At 44.5% G+C, this 9,169-nt stretch overlaps 1 protein-coding gene across 1 annotated transcript in view; it reads right to left on the bottom strand.

The window, feature by feature from the left end:
- The window catches only part of B4GALT4 (beta-1,4-galactosyltransferase 4), a 28,102-nt gene extending 27,981 nt beyond the window's left edge, over window positions 1-121 (bottom strand). The window contains exon 1 of the mRNA XM_064410242.1: window positions 6-121. The gene's annotated coding sequence lies outside the window, so the exon portion shown is untranslated. The remainder of the gene's footprint in view (window positions 1-5) is intronic.
- Window positions 122-9,169: the final 9,048 nt, after the last annotated feature.

The following is a 9,169-nucleotide window of genomic DNA, read 5'->3' on the forward strand; positions in this document are numbered from 1 at the left end:
CTTACGGGGCCCGCGCCTCCCACCGCCCCCAAGGCCGCAGGGGCCCGACGCGCTCCCGGCGTGGCTCCCGGTGCCGCAGGGACAGGGACAGGGACACGCTCCCAGCACCGCGGCCCCCCAGCCCGCCGCCCACCCACCCGCCCGCTCGTTCGCGCAGGCGCCCTGGCGCCGCGCCGCCCCTCCCCGCGCTCCCCTCAGCGCCCCTCCCGCCGCTCCCGCTGCCGGGCCATCCCGGGAATAGCGGGCCGGCGGGCCTCCGCCGCTTGTTTGCTTTGGGCTTCCCGAGCCAGCGCGGCGGGCACGGCTCTGTCAGCGCGGCTCGGACGGTGCCAGCGGCTCGGCACGCCCGGGGTGCGGGTGGCGGTGACAGAACTCTGCCAGCTCTTGCTGTTTACGGGAATGCTGAACCGCCTGGGGCTTGGAGGTTTTGGAGCTGCGGGGGAGCTCCCAGAGTTTGGGCATCAAAGCATTTGCATGGCCGGCGCTCCTCAGCAGTTGAGTGTCACTTCCTCTCCAGACGTATCTCTTGGAAGATGTCCTGCCCGTGGCAGGGGTGGAGCCAGCGAATCTTTAAGGTCCTTCCCCCCCCGAAGCGTTCTGTGCTTCTGCGGCTCTGTGGTACTTTACACTGAAAATTAAATGCGGCTCCGCAGTTCTTGGTGATAAAAATTAAAATGCCTGTTTCCAAAACCTCGTTGCTCAGGAACAGGAATGTTTTTCCCCTTCCTTAGTGAAATCACAACAGGGCTTTTGGTGTCGAACTTCAAGAGTGCAGACAACCCCTTCTTTGGTGCCCGCATGCAGATGGCTAAAGGTGCTGTTCCTAGGAAGCTAATATTTGAAACAAGCCTCAAAATCAAAGTTGTTACCTGCAGTACACGTTAGATCACCGTATGGATTAACCAAAGTTCATATTGCCGTAACTTAGCACCGCTTGTTCAATCATGCAAACCTTTTCAACCTAACTGCTCCTACCTGCCAAAAAAGGCCAATTATTTTAAATTATGTGATCAAACAGCAAAGCAGTTTCACTGACCAAGCAAAATGGGAGCAGTGAGAATGACCACGGTGCTGCCCTGCTCTAGAGGCTTGCTGCTCTCCAGGCCTGCATATGTGCGTGCCAGGAGCTGGAACATACCACCCACACCTCATACAGATAGATACACCCACGGGGCATCTGCTGTGAAGCACTACGAAAGTCCTTCAAGAAAAGGGGAAAATTCATTTTCTTTTGTGGAGAAAAATTACTTCTGTTGAAAGAACCAGAGAGTAGAAAGTTTCTGCTTAAAAGTGTAGGAAATAAAGGCAAAACAATAAAATTTTCGAAAATTAGATCTGAGGGAGAATGAAGGATATTATTACATTCCTTCTGTTTGTAAATAGTAAAGAATGTTGATAATCTAAAAATAAAAGGGATGTTAATAGTTGTCCAGTATTAGCTGTATGAGTGATCCCTTTCCTCGTGGCATCAGTCACACCTATTGATAGTTTTCGTCTAGTTTAATGATGTTATGTAATTGTCAGACCCAGATACTACTTCCTCATCATAAACAAATCTACCAGGGTGAATTGGTCTCAAATATAGTATGTTTTTGTTAGTGCTGTGTCAGTCAGAACTGTATATACAGGAGACACTGCTGAGAGAGTGCCCCCCAGTGTTAGTCATTATTTGACCCATCGAGAATGCATTGTCGTTATCACTTTGTCAGTCCACCCTCAAACCACAGATTTAACCAGCGTGTATCTTAAATCCCAGTGCACACAGCAAATCACTCATCTTACAGGTCAACAGAGAGAAGGAAGCAAATAATGAGACCTGAAATTACTGTGGTGGTGGTCTCACAGGATAGGAGAAAGGAAAAGGAGAGGACAGGGAAAGGAGAGATGAAGTGGCCAAAGGTATGTGTGAGGATGCTAGAAACAAACTCAGTTATGCAGAGGATCTCAAAGCATTGTGTGGACTTGCAGTCATCAGGAATACTGTGCTGTGTGTAAAGGGAAACTTGGCCCATGGCAGTGATCGCAGGGAATGTGGGAAACATTCTGACAACCGCAATTAAATCTGTTTATGGCCCATGGAACACTGCCTTTCTATAAAAGTCTCTCTTTGTGTTTTCCTCCACAAATTCTCATCTTGCAAATTTAACATTTGTCTAATTTTGTTTAACCAAGTTTCTTTTCTCTGTACTAAATGTTGTGCTTGTTCCAAAAATAAAGCCTTGTGGATCTCATGGGAACAGTCTTGAGAAAGGCCCTGAATCTGGGGTCTCCTTCAGTGATCTATCTTTTTTCTTTAATTAAACAAACCTTACATTTTCCCCTACCTCAAATGTTCAGGTTGTCCTAGGTGTGCTCTTTAGCTGCTGATTTTAATCTCACTTGTAGAATATGACAAGGACTGAACTTAACCCACCCAGAATATCAACCATTGCTGAGCTCCACACCACATGCAAATGTAATACAAGATGGGTGTTTCCAAAATTTCCCCATGATTCAAGGTTTTCGAGGCATAAAATGACATTTTTAAATGTTTGGAAAGGAGCAAAGATCATTAGTTGTGTAAATAATGCCATCCAATAAATAATTATCTGCAAATTTAGCAGTAAGTATTTCAGTGGAATGCTACATCTCCAGCTGGGAGAAGGTCACACAGTACATGGCATGCTGAGCAACATTATTACATTGAGGTGATGAAAAGAATTTTTTTTCCAGTCCGGAAGCAGCAATGATATTAACAGCAAACCTGATACTTCATCAACTTGCCTAGCACAACATAAAAGGTTTCTCTAAGAAATCAAATCCTTCTCAGCAGGTTGTTAATGCTACTAGTTTATCTCAATACTGTGCCATAGAAATGGCAGAATTTCTGAGTAAATAGAATCGGATCATGGGTCATTTGGGTCTGATTATGTTAATGCTGCTATTTGTTGAGCTGCAGTAGATTTTGAAGCCCTGCAGGTTGGTTTTCTACTCACATAGACATCAGTGACTTGAAATAAATTTGTTTATAACACATACTTTTAGAAGATGCTTACAAGACCTGTTTTCTTGGACACAAAGTCCACATTGGGCACTCCCAGGGTAAATTTAAAGGATCGTTCCTGTTCAGAATCACCTGTTTATGTCACAGCGTTTGTGGAACAATAGCCCTGGAGTGAAAGGATAGAGGAGGTGTTTGATAAAATGAAATATTGAGGAGCCAGTAAGACAGGAAAAGGATTTGAAACAGGAGGGAGAGTGAGCAGCAAAAGGGGTTCTGTGTTTGCTCAGGGATAGCAGAAAACAGGCCCGAAGCATAGCAGAAGCAAGAAGTAGGTGAAAAGCGCATTAACCTAAATAACAGAAAAGAAATGACAGTTGGAAGGAACAGATAGGAAAATCAAATAGAGTAAAAAGTTTTATACTGTTAGTGTTTGCTGGGGGCAAACTGGTATTGCATGACTCTCTCTAACACCCCGCAGCAGTTACACATTTAATCAAAGAAGGGTCTTTCGGAGCCTGAGCCTGTGTATTTTGATGGTCTTCTCACACACGTAGTCCAATGATTTATGATAAAGTCCCAAGAAGGAAAAGTTAGAAGACTGATAACTAAAGGGGATTTCCCAAAATCTAGCAAGGAGGATCTCACCTTTCCCATTCTATCTGACCTGATCCTTGTTCCTCAGTACTAGTTTCCTTGGCTCAATCTGGATTACAGTTTCCTTGCAAATATGAGGAAAGCAAGGACCCAAACATTCATGCAGCTCTCTGATGAATTCATTGATAAAAATACAACATGTCACGGATTACACAGAAGGAACCTGGCAGACAAATGCAGTTATTTCTGAAATTTTATATCAAGGGTAGATATCAAGGGTATAAATTGTCATATCGTGATAGCTCTGGCCACATTAACGTTGCCATGTGAAAATGAGAAAGGAAAAGATGAAACACATAAGTCTCCACACTAGGCATAACAATTACTACATAATATGCTAGGGAGGAGGGTGTATAAATCCTTAAAGCATCCAGCCAAAGTTGTGCTTAAGTCATTAGCCTAACTTTAATAAATAGCACAAAGTTACTTCTTCTAGTCAAAATGTACAGTAGCTGTAAGGTTCATCTGCATGTATCTGGACCTGAACTGCTGTTCAGATTTCTGACTGAGAAGGAATTTCACCCCTGCTGAATTAGCACAGGTCTGTCTCCTACCCTACTGTGGTTTGTTGCACAGTTCCATCAGCTAAGATCTCCTGGGCATATTTTACACAAAGATCAGGTTTCTCTTGGAGCAGGCATCTCAGGCCTCAGAGACACCTGTACTGAGGATAAGAACAATTTGTCTTGTTAAATATTTCACTGTTTTGTTTGGGTATTTTTTGCAGGTGATCTGGAGCAATGGAATGCTTTGGCAGATTTCCTAGTACAAGGTGTGCATTACAGAAGTTCAGACAGAGAACTACAGATACAGTCTGTTGGTACATCTGGGCTGTCACTGGTCATTTCTGTGGCTAAAGGGGAAGGATCAGCAAAGCTGAGGTGTGAGGGCAGTGAGGCAGACACAATCAATCTGTTCACTGAGCAGCAGCTGTGATCCCGTTTGTAGACGTGGAAATTATGTGAGGATGCTGCTGAGGCAGAAGGAATGAAAGTTAATGCATGAGGCACAGACCCTGATCTGCTGGCAGGGAATGAAGAGGGAGATTTCTCTGTCAGAAACAAGCCAAATCACACTGATAAGCTAAAAAGACTTTACCAGAGCCCCTTCCAGACACTTGTTTTAAAAGTAAAACAGAACAGCTGTCCTGGTTTTGGCTGGGATAGAGTCAATTTTCATCCTAGTAGCTGGTACGGTGCAGTGTTTTGAATTCAGTATGAGAATAATGTTGATTATACAATGATGTTGTCATTGTTGCTAAGTACTGCTTACCCTAAGTGAAGAATTTTTCAGCTTCCCATGCTCTGCCAGGAAGCAGGGGCACAAGAATCTGGCGGGGAGCATGGCCAGGACAGCTACCCCAGGCAGGCCAACAGGGTATTCCATACCATGGAATGTCATGCTCAGTATACAAACTGGAAGAATCTAGCCAGGAGTCACTGCTGGCTTCTAGGGGATTGGCTGGGCATCAGTCAGTGGGTGGTGAGCAACTGTATTGTGCATGACTTTTGGCTTGTTGACTTTTCTTATATTGACTTTTATTTCTCTCTTTCCTTTATCTCTGTTTTCATTACAATTATTACTAGTTGCACTATTATTTTACTTTATGTCAATTCTTAAGTTGCTCTTATCCCAACCCACAGATTTGACCATTTTCCAGTTCTCCTCCCCATCCCTCTGTGGGGTGGGTGGCACAGTGAGTCCCGGTGGTACTTAGTTGCCAGCTGGTGTTACACTGTGTCAATATCCTTTTTGGCACCCAACATGGAGCATTGAGGATTCAGATAAGGACACACCTGACCAGAGCACGTTAGAACAAATTTGTTGTAAGCATCCACTGCATTGGTTTAACAATCACTGGTCACAATGGTTTACTTGCTCTCAGAGTTGTTGCACTTGTTCTCAGGGCTGTATTATGCAGCACTTTACCTGCAGCACATGCTCCCTGTCTTGGCTTTATCGCCTTTGAGGTCTGGGCTAAGGTTATCGTTTTATTGTACTTTGTAATGCTGGCTTGTGATATGATAGAATTACTGGTTGCAAGACTGATCTGGTGTGTGTACTCAGCATTGCTCACCTCTGTTCTTCGAGAGCCATCTGTTGGGAACTACCAATAATCACACCTTTTTTCTTTCCTCCTCCAAGAGACAACCTATGGAGGAGATATCCTTCCACACTTTCCCCTTTCCTGCCAGGATAATTACAGTAATGTTTGAGGATTTTGAAAATTGTGAATGTCCTTGAGATGTTGAAACCAGCACGGTCCTATTTCCAGGACTGTTGAATGTGTTCCAGGTCTTGTTTTTGGTTAAACAACAATTTGGGAATAAGACCAAGAGAATTCCCTGAGTTTGGATAGTTACAAGTAGCAGGATGTGTGGGATAGCATGTGGCAAGTACCTAGGACAGTGGGCACCACCAGTGTCTTGGATCCTCCTCCCTGAACAAGTGCAGAATAAATATTTGGGAAAAATATGCTCTTACCTGTCAGTTCCAGACAGGCACAAGTCACAGACATGTGCTGGGGCCTGGCCTGTGCCTACTGATCCCTGTTCAACACTCTTCAGTACCTCAAGGGGACGAGACGGTCTGGATCTGATGTCAAAGTGTTAGGCACTACAGCTACTCCACCCCTGGTGACAGGGACTGCAGCTGAACCAGAGACCCAACCCATGCCAGTGTCAGTCACCCTACAGACAAGAAACGGACATGAAAGTCCACTCATTTAGTAAAGGGGGACAAAGCAGAAGAAAAGGAGGAAGAAGCAGAACAAATGATAACCACCACCCGATCCCTATTACTGAGTGAGTTATGCATTCTGGAAAAAGATTTCATCTGTTGTCCAGGTGAACACATCATTTGGCTGCTAAAATGCTGGGAAAATGGGACTAGCAACCTGGAAATAGAAGTTATGGAAGCCAAGCATTTGGGGGTCACTCTCTATGGAAAGGGGCATTGACAAGCTTATTGGTAAAGGGATACAAGTCCTCTTTGGAGGTGACTTCTGTCAAGCATGAAAGAAAAATATCCCTTCAAGGAAGATGTTATACGTCCCCCAGGCAAGATGGACATCGTTAGATCCCATTAGGTGTGATCAGCAAAACAACAGCCACACGTCCAGCATCTAGCAAGAAAGAAACACAAGGTTTCTTAGGTGTTATGGGTTTTTGGAGAATGCACATTCCAAATTACAGTCCTCTCTATCATGTGACCCAGCAGAAGAGTGGTACCAAATGGGACCTGGAGCAGCAACAAGTCTTTGAACAAATTAAACAGGAAATAATTAATGCAGTAGCTCTTGGGCCAGTCTGGGCAGGGCAAGATGTTAGAAATGTGCTCTATGCTGCAGCCAGGGAGATTGACCCAACATGGAACCTCTGGCAGAAAGCACCATGGGAGACTTGAGGTCAACCACATGGCTTTTGGAGCCAGGGATACAGAGGATCTAAGGCTTGCTACATTCCAGCTGAAAAAGGGATAAATGCACCTTATGAAGGGGTTTGAGCTGCTTCAGAAGTGATTGGTACTGAGCAGAGCTGCTCCTGGCACCCTGGTTAGCTCTGCTGGACTGGATGCTCAAAGGGAGTGTCTCCTCTGCACTTCAGACAACTGAGGCTACATGGAATAAGTGGGATACTACTGATCACACAACGAGCTCAAATAGGAAAACCCAGTCATCCAGGAATCTTGAAAGTGATCAGGCCAGAAGGTAAAGATTTCAGAATATGGTCATAGGAGAAGGTGACTTGTGCTGAAGAGACTGCGCTGTATGACAAATTATCAGAAAGTGAGAAGCAATATGCCCTGTTTATTGATGGGTCCTGATGTGTTGTAGGAAAGCACTGGAGGTGGAAGGCAGCTGTATGGGGTCCCCTATGACAAGTTGCAGAAACTGCTGAAGGAGAAGGTGAGTCCAGTCAGTTTGCAGAGGTGAAAGCCATCCAGCTGGCTTTAGACATTGTTGAATGGGAAAAATGGCAAATACTTTACCTTTCTACTGAAACAGGGATGATTGCAAATGCCCTGTGGAGGGGGTTGCAGTGATGGAAGCAGAGTAACTGGCAATGCAGATATAAACCCTCCTGGGCTGCTGCACTGTGGCAGGATATTTTTGCCTGGGTGGAGAACCTGGTTGGGAAGGAGCATCACATAAATGCTCATGTGCTCGAGTTGGGCCACTGCAGAACATCAAAACAACCAATAGGTGGCTCAGGTGGATCTGGATTGGCAACATAAAGGTGAATTATTTATAGCTCAGTGGGCCCATGACACCTCAGGACATCAAGAAAGTGATGCAACTACAGATGGGATAGTGAGGGATAGATTTGACCATGGACACTGTCACACAGGTTATCCATAAATGTGCAGCATGCTGCAATAAAGCAAGTCAAGTGGTTAAAGACTCTCTAGTATGAAGGACAGGGGCTGAAATATAAATACGAGGCCTGGCAGAGTGAATGTATCACACTCCCACAAATCCTCCATGGGCTTACTGGAGCTCTGGAAACATTCTGGGCCCCATACCACCACCAGAAAACTATCCTGGGCCTTGAAATACAAGTTTTGTGGGGACTTGGTATGCCATAAACAACTGTGTTACACAATGGGACTCTTCCAACCTTGTAGACAACTGGGCCAAAAACATAGCATTGAATGGACATTACACATCTTATTGCACACCAGCCTCCAGGAAAAAAATCAGCAGAGCAATGAACTATTAAAGACTGCGCTGAGAGCAATGGGGGGTGGAATCTTCAAACATGTAGCAAAAGCCACCTGGTTAGTCAGCGCTAGGGAATCTGTCGGTCAGGCTGGCACTGCTCAATCAAAACTTTTACATACTGGACAATGGGGTAAATTTCCAGTACTGCACATAAAAAATATGCTGAGGGGAAAAAGTCTGGGTTATTCCTGCCTCAGGCAAAGGCAAAAGCAATCCATGGGATTGTTTTTGTTCAAGGACTTGGGTGCACTTGATGGGTAATTCAGAAGGATAGGGTGTGCCTCAGGAGGATTTGATTAGGGTAGGAATTACAATTTATTAAACTGTTTGATGTAATTTCTATATAAGACTGTATGCTATCATGTGGTGGTGATATGCTCATCAGTACATTGGGCACTTTGCAGCACCCATCTCCACCAACTCCAGATTTGGGGATCTGAACCCAACTCCCTTTTGATTACCACATTAATAGAGGATGAACTTTGATAAATATTAACAAGTGCAATGGTGATGTAATCAGAACAGGCTTCACCATGCAACAGTCCAACAACACACACTGTCTTCTGTCACCCTGATTCTTTAAGATTTTCTAAAAATCTTCTGATGTTTGCATTCTTGTAGCAAACTTTCTCACACACTTTCTGTAAACAACTTATTCTTTTGCATTCTTTTATGAAGAAGGAGAAATTTGATGGACTGTTGGTTTCTCCAGTGTCATTGGAGAGGTAGCACCTTCACCCTCCAATCCACTGTCACCTTTGGAAATCTATAAATGTTGGAGTCAGAAAATAAACTTCCTTTTTTCCCTT

This window comes from Passer domesticus, chromosome 2, assembly GCF_036417665.1.
Source record: "Passer domesticus isolate bPasDom1 chromosome 2, bPasDom1.hap1, whole genome shotgun sequence".
NCBI classification, from domain to species: domain Eukaryota; kingdom Metazoa; phylum Chordata; class Aves; order Passeriformes; family Passeridae; genus Passer; species Passer domesticus.